We start from the raw sequence: 12163 nt of genomic DNA, 5'->3' as shown, positions 1-12163 counted from the left end.
AAACCCTTACTATTTAGGGCACACTGGATCATAGTTACAAAGTTAGTTATATAGATTGAAAACAGAGCTAGGTCCATCTAGTTCAACCTTCCTCCGCAAAGTATATATTTTTGTATTTATTGATGTATATACACCCCTTCCCTTTACCCTGTCTCATACTTTGGTTAACTTGATGGACAAGTCTGTTTTCTTTAACTGTACCATGTAGCTATGAAGTCAAACAGTGTCATAATCTCCAAGTTTTGAGGTCACTGCTTTTCTACTGTACATCTTCTATTAGCAAATGCACATCTTATTTTTTATTTAAAAAAATAGTCAAATAACTTGCTGGTAATGCTGATTTAGTTTACAGTATTAAGCAGGAGAATATGTTATTTCAGTAATAGGTGTTTGGTTTAGCAAAATGTTATAGTGCATTTACAATGAGTACAATGTGTTTCTATTCTGTATACTCTTGTGCCGTAAATATTGTCTCATTATCTGGAATTGTTTGCTTCCTTTGTAGTTTGTCCTCAAACTAAATCAAACCCTGAAATAAATATTGTAGACACTTTTAAACATTTCTTTTTATACCGTCTGAAAAAAAAGTCATCAGTTTAGCACTAAAACAAGAGGTGAAGGGTTAATTCATTAGAAGACATTCATTTGCATTCAGCACAGCTTGCCTACAGACCACAACTTGTATATAGCTTTTCATAGATCTAACAATAGCTTGAGAGGTCTTTTAATCTCTTTCTGTTTATAACTGTATTGTTTGACCTTTTTTGCAGCAAGGTCTCTTGTATATAAAATGCCAGGGAGCAGATTAAATATGTGGGACAAAGAAATAGTTTAATTAAAAGGAGTCTTTAGAGAATAAGAATAGCCAACTGATTCAGACAAATATTTAACAATAGATCAGTATTTATGGGAGTGGAAGAACAAATGTAAGTTAATGGAGGGGCAAACATAGCATTATTAGTCTGCACCTATTTTACACTTTGTAATAAAACACTATAGTCGATCAAACATTTTATCAAGATGGGGCCAATACATTTTTATAATATAATCACTTCGATCTGATAACTAAAATATAGGGATTTCATTTCACTAAAGTGATTCAAACTTCTAGTTAGTTTTCTGAATAACAATAACAGTTTATTTACCTATAACAGCATTGTACCTATAGCCAGATTATCAATTTATGCCAATCTGCCACATGCTCATTTATTATTTAACGGCATAAAAGACTAGAGATGAGCGATGTTTAAGGTTTGAGGTTCGCCAATTTCATGTTCGAGTGATTTTGGGGGGTGCTCGAGATCGAACTCAAACTCAAGCTTTTTGCTAAAAGCTCGATAGCTTGGGTTACGTTCGAGAACGGTTTGATCAGCAAAAAGCCTAGCTATTTACTAGATGGCTTTTCACTGTAATAGTGTGAGTCACTGTGATTCACACCATTATCAAATTTCAGCGTATAGTGTGCGGGGGACACGGGGTTTAGATCTGTGCTGCAGCTGAATGCAAAGATAATGCCAATCGCCATTTTTTTTTTTCCCAAAGCGCGCGTGCAGTGTGGCGGGCCAGGATGTCAGCCAATCACAGACACATACACAGCTAAGTGTACTTTTTGCCAGACAAGCAAGGGCATGTGTCATAGGCTGTGAATGTCACACGTCCTTGCCTTGTAAATACGGCCATTTTCCCTCACGCCGCCATTATCTGCTTTCTGTGTGTGGGTGACAGTCACCGCTCACGCTGCTCCTGCCACCGCTCCTGCTGTGTACGCTATACACACAGCGCTGTACAGATTAGGGACTACAGTTTTCTTCAGCCATTTCCAAAGCTTATTTGCAGGCGCTCAGAACCATAGCTGACAGGCTGGTCCGTGCAAACGCTGTATACAGCTTCAGATAACATTGTCTGTGTATCTCAGCTCAAGGAATTCCATGCTGCATTTCATCATTGGAGGGATAGAAAGTGACGCTTCCTTTCCTGTCCTGGTACCCACAGAAACCGGGCACTGTACCCACCTGCCCATTTTTGCCAAGCCATTTTTATAGCAAACAGTACTGACAGTGGCATTCAAAAAGTGGCTGCTATACTAATTTTGTGTCCCACTAGTGCCAAGAAAGTTCCACCACCTCTGCATTCTACCCTCCAGCAGATTTTGCTATGCTATTTTTATAGCAAACAGTACTGACACTTAGTGGCATCCAAAAAGTATCTGCTATACTAATTTTGTGTCTCACTAGTGGCAAGCAAGTTCCTGCACCTCTGCATTCTACCCTCAAGCACATTTTGCTATGCTATTTTTATAGCAAACAGTGCTGACACTTAGTGGCATCCAAAAAGTGTCTGCTATACTAATTTTGTGTCCCACTAGTGGAAAGGAAGTTCCACCACCTCTGCAGTCTACCCTCCAGCACATTTTGCTACACTATTTATTATAGCAAACAGTGCTGAACATAACTGGCATCCACAAAGTGTCTGCAATACTAATTTTGTGTCCCACTAGTGCCAAGCAAATTCCACCACCTCTGCATTCTACCCTCCTGCACATTTTGCTACGCTATTTTCATAGCAAACAGTGCTGAACATAAGTGGCATCCAAAAAGTGTCTGCTATACTAATTTTGTGTCCCACTAGTGGCAAGCAAGTTCCCCCACCTCTACATTCTACCCACCTGCCCATTTTTGACAAGCTATTTTTATAGCAAACAGTGCTGAACATAAGTGGCATCCAGAAAGTGTCTGCTATACTAATTTTGTGTCCCACTAGTGGAAAGAAAGTTCCACCACCTCTGCAGTCTACCCTCCAGCACATTTTGCTACACTATTTTTTATAGCAAACAGTGCTGAACATAACTGGCATCCACAAAGTGTCTGCTATACTAATTTTGTGTCCCACTAGTGCCAAGCAAGTTCCACCACCTCTGCATTCTACCCTCCAGCACATTTTGCTACGCTACTTTTTATAGCAAACAGTGCTGAACATAAGTCACATCCAAAAAGTGTCTGCTATACTAATTTTGTGTCCCACTAGTGCCAAGCAAGTTCCACAACTGCTGCATTCTACCCTCCTGCACATTTTGCTTTGCTATTTTCATAGCAAACAGTGCTGAACATAAGTGGCATCCACAAAGTGTCTGCTATACTAATTTTGTGTCCCACTAGTGGCAAGCAAGTTCCCCCACCTCTACATCCTACCCACCTGCCCATTTTTGACAAGCTATTTTTATAGCAAACAGTGCTGAACATAAGTGGCATCCACAAAGTGTCTGCTATGCTAATTTTGTGTCCCACTAGTGGCAAGCAAGTTCCACCACCTCTACATTCTACCCTCCAGCACATTTTAATACGCTATTTTTATAGCAAACAGTGCTGACACTTAGTGGCATCTAAAAAGTGTCTGCTATACTAATTTTGTGTCCCACTAGTGGCAAGCAAGTTCCACCACCTCTACATTCTACCCACCTGCCCATTTTTGACAAGCTATTTTTGTAGCAAACAGTGCTGAACATAAGTGGCATCCACAAAGTGTCTGTTATACTAATTTTGTGTCCCACTAGTGGCAAGCAAGTTCAAACACCTCTGCATTCTACCCTCCAGCATATTTTGCTACGCTATTTTTATAGGAAACAGTGCTGAACATAAGTGGCATCCACAAAGTGTCTGCTATACTAATTTTGTTTCCCACTAGTGGAAAGAAAATTCCCCCACCTCTGCATTGTACCCTCCAGCACATTTTGCTACGCTATTTTTATAGCAAACAGTGCTGACACTTAGTGGCATCCAAAAAGTGTCTGCTATACTAATTTTGTGTCCCACTTGTGGCAAGCAAGTTCCACCACCTCTGCATTCTACCCTCCAGCACATTTTGCTATGCTATTCTTATAGCAAACAGTGCTGACACTTAGTGGCATCCAAAAACTAACTGCTATACTAATTTTGTGTCCCACTAGTGGTAAGCAAGTTCCGCCACGTCTACATTCTACCCACCTGTCCATTTTTGACAAGCTATTTTTATAGCAAACAGTGCTGAACATAAGTGGCATCCACAAAGTGTCTGTTATACTAATTTTGTGTCCCACTAGTAGCAAGCAAGTTCCACCACCTCTGCATTCTACCCTCCAGCATATTTTGCTATGCTATTTTTATAGCAAACACTGCTGAACATAAGTGGTATCCACAAAGTGTCTGCAATACTAATTTTGTGTCCCACTAGTGCCAAGCAAGTTCCAACACCTCTGCATTCTACCCTCCTGCACATTTTTCTACGCTATTTATATAGGAAACAATGCTGACAATTAGTGGCATCCAAAAAGTGTCTGCTATACTAATTTTGTGTCCCACTAGTAGAAAGCAAGTTCCACCACCTCTACATTCTACCCACCTGCCCATTTTTGACAAGCTATTTTTATAGCAAACAGTGCTGAACATAAGTGGCATCCAGAAAGTGTCTGTTATACTAATTTTGTGTCACACTAGTGGCAAGCAAGTTCCACCATCTCTGCATTCTACCCTCTAGCATATTTTGCTATGATATTTTTATAGGAAACAGTGCTGAACATAAGTGGCATCCACAAAGTGTCTGCTATACTAATTTTGTGTCCCACTAGTGGCAAGCAAGTTTCACCACCTCTGCATTGTACCCTCCAGCACATTTTGCTACGGTATTTTTATAGCAAACAATGCTGACACTTAGTGGCATCCAAAAAGTGTCTGCTATACTAATTTTGTGTCCCACTAGTTGCAAGCAAGTTCCACCACCTCTGCATTCTACACTCCTGCACATTTTGCTATGCTATTTTCATAGGAAACAGTGCTGAACATAAGTGGCATCCACAAAGTGTCTGCTATACTAATTTTGTTTCCCACTAGTGGAAAGAAAATTCCCCCACCTCTGCATTCTACCCTCCAGCACATTTTGCTACGCTATTTTTATAGCAAACAGTGCTGACACTTAGTGGCATCCAAAAAGTGTCTGCTATACTAATTTTGTGTCCCACTTGTGGCAAGCAAGTTCCACCACCTCTGCATTCTACCCTCCAGCACATTTTGCTATGCTATTCTTATAGCAAACAGTGCTGACACTTAGTGGCATCCAAAAAGTGTCTTCTATACTAATTTTGTGTCCCACTAGTGGCAAGCAAGTTCCACCACCTCTACATTCTACCCACCTGTCCATTTTTGACAAGCTATTTTTATAGCAAACAGTGCTGAACATAAGTGGCATCCACAAAGTGTCTGTTATACTAATTTTGTGTCCCACTAGTAGCAAGCAAGTTCCACCGCCTCTGCATTCTACCCTCCAGCATATTTTGCTACGCTATTTTTATAGGAAACAGTGCTGAACATAAGTGGCATCCACAAAGTGTCTGCTATACTAATTTTGTGTCCCACTAGTGGCAAGCAAGTTCCACCATCTCTACATTCTACCCACCTGTCTTTTTTTGACAAGCTATTTTTATAGCAAACAGTGCTGAACATAAGTGGCATCCACAAAGTGTCTGTTATACTAATTTTGTGTCCCACTAGTGCCAAGCAAGTTCCACCACCTCTGCATTCTACACTCCTGCACATTTTGCTATGCTATTTTCATAGGAAACAGTGCTGAACATAAGTGGCATCCACAAAGTGTCTGCTATACTAATTTTGTTTCCCACTAGTGGAAAGCAAATTCCCCCACCTCTGCATTCTACCCTCCAGCACATTTTGCTACGCTATTTTTATAGCAAACAATGCTGACACTTAGTGGCATCCAAAAAGTGTCTGCTATACTAATTTTGTGTCCCACTAGTGGCAAGCAAGTTCCACCACCTCTGCATTCTACACTCCAGCACATTTTGTTACGCTATTTTTTATAGCAAACAGTGCTAAACATAAGTGGCATCCACAAAGTGTCTGCTATACTAATTTTGTGTCCCACTAGTGCCAAGCAAGTTCCACCACCTCTGCATTCCACACTCCTGCACATTTTGCTATGCTATTTTCATAGGAAATAGTGCTGAACATAAGTCGCATCCACAAAGTGTCTGCTATACTAATTTTGTGTCCCACTAGTGGAAAGCAAGTTACCCCACCTCTGCATTCTACCCTCCAGCACATTTTGCTACATTATTTTTAAAGCAAACAGTGCTGACACTTAGTGGCATCCAAAAAGTGTCTGCTATACTAATTTTGTGTCCCAATAGTGGCAAGCATATTCCACCACCTCTGCATTCTAGCCTCCAGCACATTTGGCTACGATATTTTTATAGCAAACAGTGCTGCCAGTTTTAGGGCCATAGTTGCATTGTCAGGGATAGTCAGTGTTGGTTCTTCAGCTGACAAAGCTAGACCACCTCTGCAATCTACACCACCTCTCAATTTTTGCTACCACATTTTAAGTGGCCAATCTTGTCGCTATCAAAATGAGTGGCAAAAGGACAGATGCTGGTGGAAAAGGGAACAGGCATGTTGGAAAAGGAAAAAATGTTTGTGTCCATGGGGAAGGTGGGAAAGGTACATTAACATTTGCTGAAGATAGGCCATCTTCCAGAAAAAGTAAGATGTCTACTACTTTCCGTGGATAATCCGATGTGCTCCCTTTTTTACGGAACAAAACAACTGGAACAAAGGTAGACGATGCACAAAAAAACACATGCTTGAATAGATCTCAAGTGCTCCAACGAGTGGCCTCTCCTCCAGCTCAACTTCAAAATCCAAAAAACAACAGTCCTCTAAGTTGTCATCCCAATCGCACTTGCTTTCTCCCAGCTCTCAAGTCTCCACCCGCCCTGCAGAGTATGGTGTAACAGAGATGGCTGAGTCTGCAGAGCTGTTCAGTCACACTATAGCCTTGGAATCAGAGGTCTGCTCCCAAGCTACAGTGAGTACAGACCAGGAAATGGTCTGCAGTGATGCCCAGAAGCTTTGTGAGTCAGATTCAGGCCCTGATGACCACGTTTCTGAGCATAATGTTGAGCCTCATTCCCAAACTGTAACACCTGTTTGTGGAGACAATGAGGAACATACTGATGACGATGAGATGCAGATACCAGATTGGGATGACAACGTAACTATTCAGTCAGGGCAGGAAGAGGTTAGGTCTGAGGGCAAGGGGAGTGCAAACACAATGCGTGATGATGAAGTTCTAGATCCCACATACTGTCAACCCTCAGTCGGGCACTCAAGGAGGTCACCAGAGGCGGTGGAGTAGGATGCAACTGACGACGAAGTTACCTTGCGCCTTCCTGGACAGAGTCGGAGTACTGGAAGCAAATCAATAAGTGCATCCTCAGCCACCACTCTGCCTCTGAGCACAAGTCGGTGTGGCTCTGCAGGTCACATGTCCTCTAATCCTTGCCTAGCCTGGTCCTTTTTTGACCTTGCAAAGGATCTCCCAAATCATGTGATCTGTAAAATTTGTTGGCAATCTATAAGTAGAGGCCAAAACCTCACCAGTTTGACAACTTCTTCCATGAATCGTCACATGAATAACAAGCATAAGTCCCAGTGGGAAGCTCACCGTGCTGCAATGTGTTCTAGCGGAGCAGGCCACCACCGCCTGCCCCTTCCAGTGCATCCGCACGCTCTTCATCTTCTATGACTGTGGGGACAGCTGTCAGACCTATTCTTCCACGCAAACCTTCCACTACTTTAACCTCAACAGGCAGTTTGCTTGGTAGGTCGTCAGTTGGTTTGGAAGGGGAAACAAGTGCTGGTGTACAGCTCTCTCAGACATCGAGAGCACCAACTTTGGATGAAGGCAACATCATGTCTCCGCCTGCACATTCCTCACAGACCTGCAGTTTTTCAGGGACACCCTACTCACCACCATCTCCACCCAACAGCCAGATCTCGGTCCCTCAGATGTGGACAAATAAAAGGCCATTTCCTCCGAGCCATGACAAAGCTAAGAGGTTGACTTTATCCCTCTGTAAGCTCTTGGCTAATGAAATGCTGCTTTTCCGCGTGGTGGACACAGGGGATTTTCGAGACCTTATGTCCATCGCAGTGCCTCAGTACCAGATGCCCAGTCGCCACTACTTCTCCAAGAATGGTGTGCCTGCGCTACACCAGCATGTCGCACACAACATCACAGCTTCCTTGAGAAACTCTGTGTGTGACCGGGTGCATTTCATCACCGATTCTTGGACCAGTAAGCATGGACAGGGGCATTACATGTCGCTGACTGGGCACTGGGTAACTATGGTGATAGATGGAGAAGGGTCTGCTCAACAAGTCTTGCCGTCCCCACGACTTGTGCGTCAATCCTCTGTATGTCCAAGTTCCTCCACTGCTTCTGCCTCCACAACCTCGTCTGGGTCCTCCACCTCTGACCCAAGCCTGCCTGGTCAGGCCACCCACGTTGCAACTGCGCACAAGGAATCCTGCACACCTCCTTACTAGAGATGAGCGATGTTCGAGGTTCGCCAATTTCATGTTCGAGTAATTTTGTGGGGTGCTCGAGATCAAACTCGAACTCGAGCTTTTTGCTAAAAGCTCAACAGTTCAAGTTACGTTTGAGAACGGCTTGATCACCAAAAGCAGGGCTTTTTACAGCTAAAGTGTGCAGGGAGCCATCGCTGGTAGCCTGCGTAAGCTGGTAACCAAGATAAATATTGGGTATCCAAGCAAAGCACTTTGCTTGGTAACCCGATATTTACCCACGTTACGTGTGAAGGGTGCCGACACTTCCCCGCTGGGCTCCGCCCCCTCCTGAACGTGGCATGTACACACACACACACACTCACCTGTCCCCAGCCATGCAGTCCCCGGCACTGACATCCTCAACGCCACATGGCCACGCAAGGCTCCACCCACTTCGCACTATGCCGCTCGCACACATGGCCCCTCTTGGCTCCACCCACTTTGCACTCCGCCGACCGCACACATGGCCCCACTTAGCTCCACCCACCTTGCACTCCACACACATTACCCCGCTCGGCTCCACCCACCTCGCACTCGGCACACATGGCCCCGCTCGGCTTACCTGCGGTGATGAAGTCCTGCCCTCCCGAACTCAACGCTGTCACTGTCCTCCATGGCTGCCGGTCCACATTTCCTTTCTCTGCCGACCCGAGACTGTGACTAGCGGTGACATCACAGGCTCCCGCGATACTTGGCTGTGAAGGCGGAGGTCATTGAAGTCAGTGACAGCTCTGCTATCAGCAGTGCAGGAGATCCTCACCGCAGGTAATGTACCCCGCTCCTGACAGCAGCACTTGTCATGCCCTGCAGTGACCTGGGCTGACCTATTGATGTTAGCTCAGGTCACTGCATTGCTCTCCCAGCCAATGGGGAACATTCTGTTCTTCATTGACTGGGACAGTGACTATGGTATGGATCGTCATGGGAACTCTTTGGATTACAGCAGACCTGGATTTGTTTTTCTTTCTAATAAATTAGTGAAAGAGGGAATGTTTTGAGGAGTGTTTTTTCAAATAAAAACGTGTTTGTTGTCTATTTTTTTTTATTACTGACTGGGTTGGTGATGTCGGGTATCTGATAGACGCCTGACCTCACGAACCCCAGGGCTTGATGCCAGGTGACATTACACATCTGGTATTAACCCCACATAGTACCCTGTTTGCCACCGCACCATGGCAACGGGATGAACTGGGGCGAAGCACCATCTAATGGATGCTCCACTTCTGGGGCGGCTGCAGCCTGCTATTTTTAGGCTGGGGAGAGTCCAATAACAATTGACCTCCCTAGTCTGAGAATATCAGACTCCAGCTGTCCGCTTTACCTTGTCTGGTGATCCAATTTTGGGGGGACCCCCACGTGTTTTTTTTTTTTAATTATTTATTTAATTTAAAATAACAGCATGGGGTGCCCTCAGTTTTGGATTACCAGCCAAGGTGAAGCTGCCAGCTGTGGTCTGCAGGCTGAAGCCATCTGCTTTACCCTAGCTGGCTATCAAAAAGAGGGGGAACCCCACGTTGTTTTTTTTTTTTTGGTAAATACAAGGCTAAGCACCCCTTAGTGCCACATGAAAGGCACCAAAGGGTGCAAAATTACAAAATGCAGTAGAATGGGATATTATGTGTCTTTCTGCCATTATAATGACAGAAAAGACTTATATGAAGTGTACAAGCACAAGAAAATCACCAGAGCGCTCTACGCTGTGAAAAGCAGTAGAAAATGGCACTGGAGTGAACATGTGGCCGCCTCATGTAGGTTGAAGCTATGGATCCTGGGTAAATTTATGTATTTTCCCTCCTTCAGTTTTTTTGCAGTACGCAAAAAAACAGAAGGCACACGGACCGTATACGGAATGGAAACGGATGCCACATGGATGCACCCGTGAAAAAAATGGACCGTTTTTTGCGGACCGCAAAAACGGATCGGTCGTGTGAATGAAGCCTTATTCTGATCTGCCGTTTATAAACAGCAGGCAGAAATAAGTGAATAGCGCCCCCAGCGTCAGAAAAACTCTGGGGTTTCAGGGGGTAGCTGAGACCCTGGAGATCATGATTCAGGCCGGTTTTTCTGGTCCCCGCTCACGTGATCACCGGTATACACCGTATACCGATGATCACGTTACAGTAAATTACAGCGCTGGTAAAAAATTATTTATCTCCCATCTGGCATGAACAAACATATCAGATGGGAGATAAATCTCCTCCCCGGTCCCCTCCGGTCCCCCGGTGTCGCCAAAGTGCCCCCCCGAACCCCTCCTGGAAATCCAAGATGGCCACACGAACAACAGCGCGCCGGCCGCTTTCACTCTACTCCTCTGATTTCTGTCGCATGTGCCATGACACATGCGACAGAAAACTCCTCCCCAGACCCTGCCAGGTCACCCCCTATAACCCCACCGGTGTTCCCCAGTGTCCCACGGTACCTGTGCAGCGTTGATCCCCCGCGGCCCCCTCCTTCACAATAGATGCTGCCGCATGCACAGAGCGGCTGTCAGCTCAGCTTCCTGTGTTCAGACACAGTGAGTGGTGGTAACCATGCATCTGTAAGCTACTGCAATGCCCTGCTCATGAGGTAAGGAATATAGTTGATCAGGAGAGCTATACTACATTTCCAAATGTACAGTTAGGTCCAGAAATATTTGGACAGTGACACAATTTTCGCGAGTTGGGCTCTGCATGCCACCACATTGGATTTGAAATGAAATCTCTACAACAGAATTCAAGTGCAAAAATATCTGATAGAAATTGTAGGAATTGTACACATTTCTTTACAAACACTCCACATTTTAGGAGGTCAAAAGTAATTGGACAAATAAACCAAACCCAAAGAAAATATTTTTATTGTCAATATTTTGTGGCAAATCCTTTGGAGGCAGTCACTGCCTTAAGTCTGGAACCCATGTACATCACCAAACGCTGGGTTTCCTCCTTCTTAATGCTTTGCCAGGCCTTTACAGCCGCAGCCTTCAGGTCTTGCTTGTTTGTGGGTCTTTCCGTCTTAAGTCTGGATTTGAGTAAGTGAAATGCATGCTCAATTGGGTTAAGATCTGGTGATTGACTTGGCCATTGCAGAATGTTCCACTTTTTTGCACTCATGAACTCCTGGGTAGCTTTGGCTGTATGCTTGGGGTCATTGTCCATCTGTACTATGAAGCGCCGTCCGATCAACTTTGCGGCATTTGGCTGAATCTGGGCTGAAAGTATATCCCGGTACACTTCAGAATTCATCCGGCTACTCTTGTCTGCTGGTATGTCATCAATAAACACAAGTGACCCAGTGCCATTGAAAGCCATGCATGCCCATGCCATCACGTTGCCTCCACCATGTTTTACAGAGGATGTGGTGTGCCTTGGATCATGTGCCGTTCCCTTTCTTCTCCAAACTTTTTTCTTCCCATCATTCTGGTACAGGTTGATCTTTGTTTCATCTGTCCATAGAATACTTTTCCAGAACTGAGCTGGCTTCATGAGGTGTTTTTCAGCAAATTTAACTCTGGCCTGTCTATTTTTGGAATTGATGAATGGTTTGCATCTAGATGTGAAACCTTTGTATTTACTTTCATGGAGTCTTCTCTTTACTGTTGACTTAGAGACAGATACACCTACTTCACTGAGAGTGTTCTGGACTTCAGTTGATGTTGTGAACGGGTTCTTCTTCACCAAAGAAAGTATGCGGCGATCATCCACCACTGTTGTCATCCGTGGACGCCCAGGCCTTTTTGAGTTCCCAAGCTCACCAGTCAATTCCTTTTTTCTCAGAATGTACCCAAC

This window comes from Anomaloglossus baeobatrachus, chromosome 4, assembly GCF_048569485.1.
Source record: "Anomaloglossus baeobatrachus isolate aAnoBae1 chromosome 4, aAnoBae1.hap1, whole genome shotgun sequence".
NCBI lineage: Eukaryota > Metazoa > Chordata > Amphibia > Anura > Aromobatidae > Anomaloglossus > Anomaloglossus baeobatrachus.
This window is presented reverse-complemented; position numbering follows the sequence as displayed.